We start from the raw sequence: 12,309 nt of genomic DNA on the forward strand, positions 1-12,309 counted from the left end.
TCTAAAAAACTAAAGAAGACAAGACTCCGAAAAGTCCGTTAGTATCAGAAACTTGAAGGGGTCAAGTACATGTGGTAGACTAGGGTTGGAGGGTCTTTTATTATTTATGTACTCCAACTTTATTCTCTAGTGGATCAATTTTGACTTGGAGGGTTACGGAGAGGTTTTTCACTGAGTTCTTCAGTTTCCTCTTCGATAACACGTCTTGATGTTATCTTGTGTTTGCATCTCTCTTCCATACTCTTTAAACTTTCATTTAATTGTCTATTGTGGATGGATATGGCTTAGAGTAGTGTTATTGGTTCATTGCGCACATTTACTCTTGTTCCGCACTTTGTTTAAGTTATAGTAAAAGCAATCTAGCCCAAAATTTAATTGGGGATCTGAACAAGCTTTTTTTTTTTAGCACAAATCCAAGCTTTCATTTTATATGAATAATTTTATCGTTATTACTTTGGACGATTTAATTCTTGCACAAAGAATTTACTTTTGAACGATTTTACTCTTGCACGAAGAATTTATTGTTAAATGATTTTATTCTTATATGAAGAATTTTATCATTATTACTTTTGACGATTTAATTCTTGCACAAAGAATTTACCGTTGAACAATTTTACTCTTGCACAAAGAATTTATCATGGAATATTTGGGATGGTTACTTCTTGAGTAAACTGACGATCACATAGGGTTATAGCTTCTTTGGAAATTTTGTAGCTTTAGGCCTCCTTGAGATCATGCCGCTTTGGACCTTCTTAAGGTTATTTTGTTGTCTACCGTAAGTAGCACATGTGTTACACGTCTAGGAGACTCAATTGAACTTCTTAGATTCATGACGATGAAGCATATGCTACTAATAATATAGCCATATTAGCTATGATAATTGTAACAATTTTATAGCAATATTTTCGACATGTTCTACACATTTGTAATAATCATGCAAGCTTGATTCCAATAAAGAAATGAGTTACCTTGACAGAAGACCTTAAATCTCAATACTATTTTTTGTACATACCTTGATCTCCTTTTCGGCAAGCTCTTCTTGATAAGTTCTCTATAATAACTGTTCATCGTCTCTAGATAGCATATTGTCTCCATACATGGTTTTGCAGTCAACTTTATTTTTTATACATCCTCTTTTGTGGATGTTTTCAATCTCATAGATGACTGCTACAAAATTAGTTTTCTTGGACTTGTATATATAACAATTTTGCCAAACATACATAAGTCGTACATAAATCATGACAGTTTTTAGAAGGTACAGTTGTAACAGAAAAATAGAATATTTATTATTGTTGGCTTCCACCTATCTAATACTAATTAGGTTTGGCTCGGTCAAGCTCATTGGAATTTCTCTTATGTCCAAATTTAGTTTTTCTAAATTTGGTAAGATATTAAAATCTGACTTCAACCACTTTAGTGTCTAAACTCTAAGATTATGATATAATTTTAGTAAGACAAAAAATTTTGGCTTCAACTTTCTCTAATGCCAAAAATTAAGATTTATTATCTTAGCAAGGGCAATAATATTTCACTTCCTTTTTATATCTTAACAAGACGTATTAGAAGAAAGTAGTGAAATAAAAAGGCATAATTAATGGCATAATGCATGAATATCAACCAGGATGCTATCAGTATACCAATTATTTAATGTTATAAAGAGACACAAATGATCTCCTCATGTTAAAATAGGAAGTGAAGTAAAGGTGTAAAACCCTTTTTATGGCTATATTCAGGATATCAATCAGGCCATAACATATAATTATATTTGGCTATAATGGCAAGGATCTCAAAGAGATCGGTTTGACTTCTTAGCCACTGATCTTCTTCGAATTGTGTAGGTTGTATCAATTAAGGTATTCACTACCCTTGGCTTCCACGCATACCCGATGCTGATTTGGTTTAGACTTTCTTTCCTTGTTTTAAACTTTATTTCATGTTTAAAATTAGGATTCTAAATTTGGCAAGATAATAAAATTTGACTTTTGCCTTTTAATGTCCAAAATTATAATTTTAGTATGATAATAAATTTTCTCTAATGTTCAAACATTGAGATTTATTACCTCTTGCAAGGTAGTAATATATTGACTTCATCTTTCCTTTGGTTCTTGATGCAAACCATCTCATTTGTGCCCAGGATTGTTGACCACAGTAACACGATGACATTTTTCTCCAAATCACGTTAAGGTGATTTGATTTGGCCTCCAAATTTCGTGTGCTCGTCCCCTTAGGGTGGAAGGCACTACAAGACTACTTTTGCTGCAGGCAAATCTACTTCTAACGGAGGATCTTTACATGATATTCCATCTATTTGACCAAGACTGACTACGATGACGATGCAGAAATCATCAGTAAGTAGGTTCGTCTAGATGGATCAGCACAGGCTTGTCCAAGTTCCTGCAAAGTCAAGAATAGGGTCCTCTCGGAGTGGTCACCGGTGTAGTGCCTGTAACAGACTCTCCGATGACAAAATTAGTGAATGGACTTCGAAGAATAGAGAGAACATAGTAGTAAGAGCGAGAATGAGTAGAGTGTATGTACCTCCTCTTGGATTTGGTAGGTCCATATAGATAGGCTTTCTTTAGTAGCCATTGCTCTTCTTAAATGGTGGATTAAAGTCTACTTCAGTAACGTCCCAAGTCTTTAATTTGGTCTTTTAGGGCTCCAACAGTCTCCTTGCTGATATGTAACCGCTGAGGCATTGAATGACAGCTTTCATGACACTCTGTCCTCGTCCAGGCTGGCTTTCCTAGACGGGGTAATTACTCTGTCCATCATACGGTATCATGGTGTTCATATCCTTTGAATGAACTAAGTGACCCTTTGTCATGGGAAGAGAACAATGACTTGTTTTTTCCTCACAGACAGTGCCAAACTGATAGAACCAAAAATTGTCAATTAGGTCACTTGTTCAATCTAGAGCTTTTGATAGACTTCTGAGATCTACAAAAGAAATAAAGCCGGTCAAAGAGACCACTGAGGTGAGCCCCGCTGGGGGAGCCTCCTATGCTTTAGTCAGTATCCGCCCATATATTTTGTATATAGATAGCGTTTTGTAGTCTTTTTGACATACCTTAGCAAATGGACAAATTGTCCCTTTTATAGGTAGCTTGGGTAGCTGTTGTGCTCATAAATGTCTTCATGTACATAATTACAGGTAATTATTTCCCTATGTGTAATGGTCTCTGTCTTAATGAGAATTTAAGGTTAATGAGTAACAGTCGTCATTCATGTGTTGAATGTGCTTGAGCAATTACATCTTTTTCCATGACAGTCTACTAATGATGCAAGGTCGTCTATATTAATGGACGGCCTTAATGATTTTTCTGGACTCATCAGCTCAAATAATTATGGTATATGCTAGGGATCTAGTGTATTCCACAAATGTGTTAATATTATAATTGGTCAATGATGTTATTTCTTACAAAATATAAATCTAAATGTTTAAGAGGTTAAAATATATTACATATACCATATAAATGCTTAATTGAACTTGATTATTTATATAATTAGATACTCAATTATTCAATAATATATAACATTTTCATATTTATATGTAGGACAAAATTTAGGTACAATACCTTGGTGTTATTCCTTAGGCTCCCCTCTTAAAATTTTGTCATATGGCTACTTAACTAAAAAAATACACTTCCATCTCATGAGAAAAAATTCATATGGCAGAATTTTAAAAGGGAAACCTAAAAAAAAGTACCTAAGTACTGTACCTAAGTCTTGCTCTTATATATAATATCTAAACAAAATTTATGATGCTAAAAAAATTTTAAATAAATTAATTAAGAAATTTCCGGCAATTTTAGTTTAGTTATCTCCAATAAAAAAAATAGTAATTTTCACTCATCTTTTTAAGAAAAGTAGAATATGAATACATAATTTCAAATGATTGTGTGTGATATATGCTTGTGATTTGAGTTCATGTAATTTCATTTGTCCTAAAGTTGGTCCCCCACCCCCCCCCCCCCCAAAACAAATTTATAGGTCCGCCACCGTCCCAACTCCTAACTAGAAGTCATTATCTATTGACACATTACCTAATTACTAGAAGTCATTATCTATTGACACCTTATTAGATATGCATGAAGAAGAAAAATCAATTTGATAGACGACCACATTAGGGATTAAAGTAATCATTCTAATTTTGCTAAAGACCGAAAGCAATCAATTTAAACTTCAATGATTAAAATTGTACATGAGTTAAACTTTAGGAACCAACAATTTTTTATATAAACAAAAAAAAAAATAAGGAAAGACATCTAGTCGTGACGTTCGTAACAAGGCATGACAATAATAGGCCTTTTACTTTTCTTTTCTTTCTTTTTTGAGGAGGAAACCACGTAAGTTGATTTAATTCAGTTAAGCCTAATAAATCAGCTTGAAGTACATCATGAAATTGTGGAGGAATATCCTTCATCCAAACTAAAAAATCTGGAATGCCAACGGCATGTCTAGCTAGATTATGAGCTAAATTATTACATTCCCTCTTTGCATGAGTAAAGTAATTCTTCAAAACGTTGGGACAGTTGTTTTGCATCCTTAATGAGCAAACCCAATGGTACTAGCAGCCTTTCTTCCTCCATTAACCCTCTAATAACAGTCAACGAATCACCCTCCAAGATGGCCCATTTCACTCCCACGTCCAATGCAAAAGAAAGGGCCCAGCCCGCTGCTTTCGCCTCAATATCATCACTGCATAATTCTTGGTGCACCAGTTTTGAGCAGGATGCAATCACTAGTCCTTAGTGGTCTCTTATCACAACGCCTATGTCTGACTTCTTAACATGTGGAAAGACAGCACCATCAAAGTTTATTTTGAACAGCTTAGATGGTGGTAGGCCTTTTACTTAATACAAATATTTTGTACTACTTTTTATATTTTACTTTATACTCTACTAATTGTGATATATCATGTTTCTAATTTGTATTTTAAACTTTAGTTATTTTATAATAAAAGTAATAAAAATACATAGTAAGCTATAATTTGTGAAGCATAAATTGAAATATAAAAAACCGTATAGGAGATTTGTAGTCGTTTTCCTAAGCAACTAATATCTAATGGACATGTAGTATAAATTGAAATGTAAAAATTTATTAGGTATATTTTGAGTTTTTTTATAGTGGGCCCCTCTTTAAAAAACTTTAAGCCCCTTTCCGTAAGATATTAGCCTATTCGCCCAGCCCAACCCAAAAAAATTAAAACACATTACCCATTTCAAGTTTACAGCCTACGGTTCTATCCACACAAAAAAAAAAAAAAATTGTGAGATGTGAGCTGTGATTTGCGAATAAAGTTATAATATTGGCCTATTAGGTAATTGTGTGTTTGGGGTAATAGGTAAGTGACACTGTGACAGAGATATAGAGACAAAAAGATGGAGATAAAAGAGAGAAAGCTAAATACATAATAATAAAAATAAAAAATCACTTGCCCACGTTGCTAACTCCTACTATAACTAACAATTTAAAATTAGATAAATTTATAGCTGAAAACTAGTAAATCTATAAATTGCAAAATATTAAATGTATTGCTAGGTTCTAAACATGTATAATTAATACAACTAGATGATGTCCCGCGCGATGCGTGGATACTTTATAATTTCATTTTCAAATAATTTCTAATTAATATTTATGACCTATGGTAAAATATTTACATAATTAGGTTCACTTATCTTATATACTAAATAAGAGGAAAATAAAAAGGAAACAAAAATTACTAAGAATAACATAATTAATGATATGTATGTGTTGGATAGGTGAATTCACGATTATTTAATGTTAAGTTACATGCACAATTATTAATTTCACATCCCTTGAAAGAGAGTGGGCATATAATTGGATTGGTTTGTGAGTATTAAACTAAATCCTATCTTCTTCTTTTTTTCTTTTCTAGAAGAAACCTAACTCCTATCTAGCAATAAATGGTTTGAGAAATGGATGCCAAAACTAAATATTTCATCAACATGGAGCAAAAAAAAAACCTTAAATTTCCAAATCATTATGAAGTACATTCCTCAAAGTAATTCTTGAATCTTATCAGCTAGCTACCACATAGATACTAATTGTCAAGGAGCTACATGGTATTGATGTTTTAACAAATATACCCAATAGTGCTCCTAAGAGTAGTAAAGTCTTGTATGTAAACCACCAAATTATGCCCAACGCATAATTTCCCAATCATTGTATCACTATGGAATAGAGTTTAGAAGGAAGATATTTTTGCTTAACCATACTCATCTTTATAAAGAGAATGAAAGGGTGATATCTCATCATTGTTCAACTTATTAATAGAAGTGTAATGATTCATTTAAAATGAGTTTTCATCATCCTTGAAGCTTCTAATATACATAATCTATGGCCAAACGCACTAAGAAATATATTCTTTGGCACCAAGACCAAGTCTTCTACTTGGAATTCTCATTATGTATTTCTCTAGAATTTATTGAATACCTACCAAGAAATAATACCCTAAAAATGTCCCACACATTATGGACATTTTTGCCACCATGAATTTTCAACCAAAGTGTTGCAAATACATCATCAATTATTGAAGCATTGCCTTTGTAGTAATCAAATATTGAAGCGTTGCCCTTGTAATAATCAAACACTATAGTTAAGGCCTGAAAGAAAATTTAAAAAAGGAGACTGAATTTCCATTCATAAATCAACTTTATTGCAATCATGATTCATGTTGGAGGACTAATAAATTCATAAAAATTTTCATATAGTCAAGAAAAGTAATGGTAGTGAAAAAATTTGGTAGTAATTTCTTCAAACGTATTCAAAGAATGTTAAATGCTATAATGCTAAGTTGCAACTTCTAAATGGAACTGATTCATAGTCTAGAACTATAATAATAATAATACTAAATTTTTTAGGCTGTTTGACAAAACTTAAGAGGATAAAAACTAACCTTGATAACCTTCAATGATAGGCATGCCAACCTTCCATCTTCAGAAGCATTTGTTGCAGAACTGACTGTAGTGAGATAAGTGTAAAAAATGTGGTTGTTGAAATTTCTTGAAGTCTTTGGGGACGATTATCCAACCAAGGTAATATTAAATAAAAAATAAAAAAGTTCAAAGATTGATAATTTTCTGTTCTAGTTATAAAAGAGCTTGCCAGATGAAAATTTTGAGAAGGGAAGAGAAGAGGTAGTAAAAATAGATAAAAGGCATAAAACAAAAGGATTTTTTTTTTTTTTTCTTATGTCAAAGGGCTCCAGAAATTTGGCCAAGAGATGAAATTTCTTTACTTAAAGGAGGCCACTATTGGGTTACACTTGCAAAATAATGACCAACTATTAATACACTACTTAACCTCACTTACTGTAGCCATACATAATAGAAGCTTGACACTTGGGTTTTTTTTTTTTTTTTTGTGTGGCAGTTATGGTGTGTAGTTATATATGATTGTGTAGTATCAGTTCTTACTCTACTGCCATTCATAGTGATTATAGAGCTCTGCAATTCTAGGAATTGGTCGTTCTTGGTCTGGAGATTACTGACTATGTAGATTAGGTCCATAAAGGTATTCTATCCAGGAAAGCCATTTTAGAAGCTCAGAAGTAACCCATTCATTTGATTTGTGGATTTGGCTGAACCACCAGTTATAAATTTATCCCAATTAACTGCCATCTGCAATTAGAGAGAAGTATAGGGGTAATGTTTGGTGGTTGATAGATTAACAGAATTGTGTTTCTTCGTTTCAAAAAAAGTTTCTTACTGATTTTTTTATAAAGAATCTAACTACATAATAAATTTATAAAATGAAAAACCCAAACGATGTTTTTTAAGAATTTAAAAAACCCAAACGTAGGTTCTCTTATTACCTTGATAGGTCGACTGTTTGGGTTAAGGCTGATCTTCTAGGTCAGCCTATATTCCTGGAATCATTCCAAACTTTGAAAGACCACATAGAAACCCAAAATTCAAATTCATTTGATTTTGAAAATTTGCAGCAAAAATCTTTAAGATGCTAATTTCTATGGAAACAAAAAGAGAATTCAACAAAACATTGTGCACTAAAAAAGCATCCCATGTGGAGTCTTTGAGATTCTTAAAGAAGCTAATAATCTGTTTTTATTTTTATTTTTCTAAAAAAGGAGAATGAGAAAGAGAAAGAGCATAACAATTTAGTTTTAGAGAAACAGAGAGAGAGAAAGATTTAGTGACGTGATGAAATCGATGCGAAGCATGGAGAACATCTCCGGAGTGGATTTGAGGCCCTTTGAAGTCATTCACGCAATGCTCTGAGATTGAGATTCAACCACATATTTTAGGGAAGATTGGTTTTTTGGTTGTCTGACTAAATGTATGGGAAAGAGAGGAGATTGAAATGGAAATAAGAAGGGTCAAAACTCGAAATAGCAAGAGGTAAAACAAAATGAGTTTGTGTAATTAAGGATATGTTTGGGTTTTGTAAGAGTAAGAGACATACTTGAGAGTTTAAAAATTATTTTATAGTCAATTGTAGAGAGAGGAGTGAGGAGGAGTAATAAAAGATGAGGTGTAATAACTTGTAAGCCAAAAAATAAAAAAAAAAATAAAAATAAAAAAAATAAAAAAAAAACTGGATAGCTTAAACAAAAGAGCTAACCATAGAAGGCGCCACTTGGCAAAACCCCATGCTCTGCTACATGAGGTATCTGCTTATATATATATATATATATATATATATATATATATATATATATATATATATATATATATATATATATATATATATATTGATTAGTCGTTTTGTGAGTGCTAATATATATAATTCTTATTTGATTTTTAGATTATGGGAAAATCAACTACTTAGTAACTAAAAATTTTTTTCGCTTATACTCCGGTCCCTCCTAACTTAAAATCTTAGGTCTGTCCCTGCACACGTTACTCGTTTATTGGATTTTCGAGTAGAGTGACCTGGAAGGTAGAACCCTGAATTTTGAGTCAAAGGACACAACAAAGATGGCTCATTTGTCCACCATTCTTGCATGCATGTAAACACACAGGTCTATAATGGGTGCAAAAAATATAGCCTGTCCTCATGTTCAGGGGCCTAGCTATGTGCAGGGGGAGGGCGGGCGGAAGGGGGAGGCATGGCCCCCCCAAATTTTTGATAATTATATATATAATTATTTTAATGTTTTTAAAATTTAGTCTAAAAAATAAGAGTTGGCCCCTCCAAATATTAGACTTAGTCCAATGATGCTCTTTAAAAAAAAAAAATTGGTCTAATAGTTATAACTTTATTTTTTGCAATTCTATGTTGTATTGTAAAATATGCTCTTATATCTATTAAATATTTGATAAAATTTGGCACCAAACATGTTTGAATCTATATCTTTTTCAACCCGTTATGTAGCAATTAACAAGTTATTAACTCATTAAAAAAATATTATCACTAAAACTACACATAAAATGTCTCTTTAGTTGCCACATAATGAGTTAGATCAAAATAGCTTCAAATATGTTTGGAGACTAACTTATTCCTCCAAGTTTTGGATTATTCATGTTTTTTAAAATTTCATTAGTTCAATTGAAATATTGTTTGTTTACTTTAGTATAAAATTTGATAATTTGTATCGAAAATTAAACTTTTTAAGAATTTCACTATAAAAGTGGTAAAAATGAATTTTATTTAATAAAAGATCGTCATCAAATATAATTTTGATTGAAAATACTAAGTTTTTTTTGTGTATATATATAACTTATCAAATAAAAAAGTATGTGTATATATTTAAAAAGCGAGTATATATATATGTGGGGGGTTATCTTGATAAATATATTAGTACTGCAACTTGGCCTCTCAAACAAAAATTTTTGGCTCCGCTCCTGCCCATGTTTATTGGTTCTGCAATTTTATAAACAAAACTTTACCACCAAAAAAAAAAAAAAAAAAAAAAGGTCGATCATTGGTACCTTTAGCCACAGCCCTGCGACCCTCTAATTCAAATTATGTAATTGGTACATTTTCTTCATTTCTCTTATATTCTTATCACTCTGTCAATGATTTTGCACCACTGGCTTACTTCAAACAATGCAGATGTTGGGCCATGGCATAGTCTTTCAAGATGCAATGCTTAATATTAAAAATAAGTTTTTTGTTCTTAGCTTAGTATCAAGATGCAATGCTTAATATAAAAACTATGACTTTGTTTTTAGCTTAGTACGCATTAATTGTATATTTGATGGAGAAGAAATTAAGGGATACAGAATAACACAACACTTACAGACTTCCCAGGAAGCTCAAAGACGGTTGAGATGCTGGTAAAGGTTTAAGTTACTGTTTCAACTTTTGTTGAAACAATCAAATTAGGCTTTGATGTTCCATGTAAAAACTGAATTTCCTTTTTTTAATTAAATTAAATTAATTGAATTATGGAGTTTCTATATTTGGTTTTGATTTTAGTTATCCAGTCTCTCATTCTCTCCTTGAGATATAGTTTGTAGTTGACTTGCCTAAGTAATTCAACAAACCAAAGTTCTCGGCCTCAAAACCTTTGAACCACAACTGAAGAATGTTCTCAACAACTCCCTCTAGGGTACTGCAAACAAGAGAAGCATATGTGGAAAATAAATGGCTATGCATGCAAGCACCTGGATAAAAATCTCAATGAATATTCTGAAATACAATGAAACCAGTATTAATTTTACAAAGATTACCTACTTGCCTATAATGATGTGTACTAAAAAAAATCATAGTTATACGTTGCAAGATTAATATTATGGAATGATTTCACTGTATTGGTGTAAATCTTGGTTTTTGAATAGTGTTCATGATGTAAAGTACTTATGTAGTATATTTTTATTCTTTTGATCTATTTTATTTATGTTAACATATATAGGCTTTTGGGACTTTAACCCCACTTTATCTGTGCTGCATAGCACACATAATTGTATTACTTTTAAGGACTTAAGGACTTTAATTTATTATTTATTCTAACTAAGGAAGAGATACTTTTGTAGTATATTTCTTTCCATTCAATCTATCTTATTTATGTTAACATGTATAGCCCTTTTGGGCTTTAGACCCACTTTCTTTATCTTGCATAGCACACATAGAGTCTGTTTAGTTATAACTTATCGCTAAAAACTGAAAACACAGTAGTAAAATAATTTTTAAATGTGTGAATAGTATTGTGGGCCCATTTTTTTTTTTCTGAAAAAGTGCATGTGGGTCCTATGAACAGTACGTGAATAGTGCACAAATAGTACCTTTGGTCTCCCGCACAGTAACTTCATGTGCATGAACAATACCCGTTACTGTTCACACGTTGGAGAAAAAAAAAAAAAACTGAAAACGCAGCAAACTTAAAACACAACAGTAAAACGTGGATCCAAACACATTCATAGTTGTATGACTTTGAAGGGCTTTAATTTATTACTTATTTTAACTAACAAAGAGCATAATCACCTAATCAATCAGGTAAGGTATCATTTATTTATTTTCAATATTACAGATTGTATTTGATCTAAATGTTTTTTTTTCTCTTTTAATTTGAGGAAAATCAACATGGTGTAAACCAGAGAGCACCAAACAATTCCCTCCGTGTATATTTTTGGTTTCCTATCTTTTAATTCTCTAACAAAGTAGGTAAAATGCATAGCAACTGCTGCAAGAATGACTTGAATTGTTAAACCCTAATGGTTTTTTTTTTTAATAACAATTGTTCCAAGTATCATTCAATACATAAAAGATGGTTTTCTTTGTATTAAATAATCTATTATAGTAAAAAAGTAATTTTGTATCAAACAAGATTGAATAAAAATGCATTATATAATATTTATTTTCTCTATATTTGTTACATCTATCAGGTATGTTTATGTCATATATATATTATGAATGAGTTTTACTCACATGGCAAGAAATTTTTGGAATAAAACGTGTCAAGAATATTGGATTGAATTGTTCTTCTCAAAAAAAGAATATTGAATTGTATTTTACACTACAACAAATTAGACTTTTTTCAAGGGTCAAAACCCCTAAAAAAAGTATTAAAAAACCTTAAAAGAAGTTATTTTAAGAGTCCAACCGACCCTTAATAACCTTTGAAACATATACCGTCGAAAAAGAAATTTTGAGAGCCTTCGTGCCCCTCAAAACAAGTGCTCTAATCTTATTTTGAGGGTCAAGAGACCCTTTAAATAACATTTTACCAAGGTTTAAAAGATTTATACTTACAACCCTTGATAAATAAGGTTATTTAAGGGGTCTCTTGACCCTCAAAATAAGATTTTATTTTATTTTTAAAAAAAAAAAACCACAATCATGCACTATATATATATATACATTCATGAAGTTAGACATGGT

This window comes from Castanea sativa, chromosome 12 (assembly GCF_040712315.1).
Source record: "Castanea sativa cultivar Marrone di Chiusa Pesio chromosome 12, ASM4071231v1".
In the NCBI taxonomy this organism is placed as follows: Eukaryota; Viridiplantae; Streptophyta; class Magnoliopsida; order Fagales; family Fagaceae; genus Castanea; species Castanea sativa.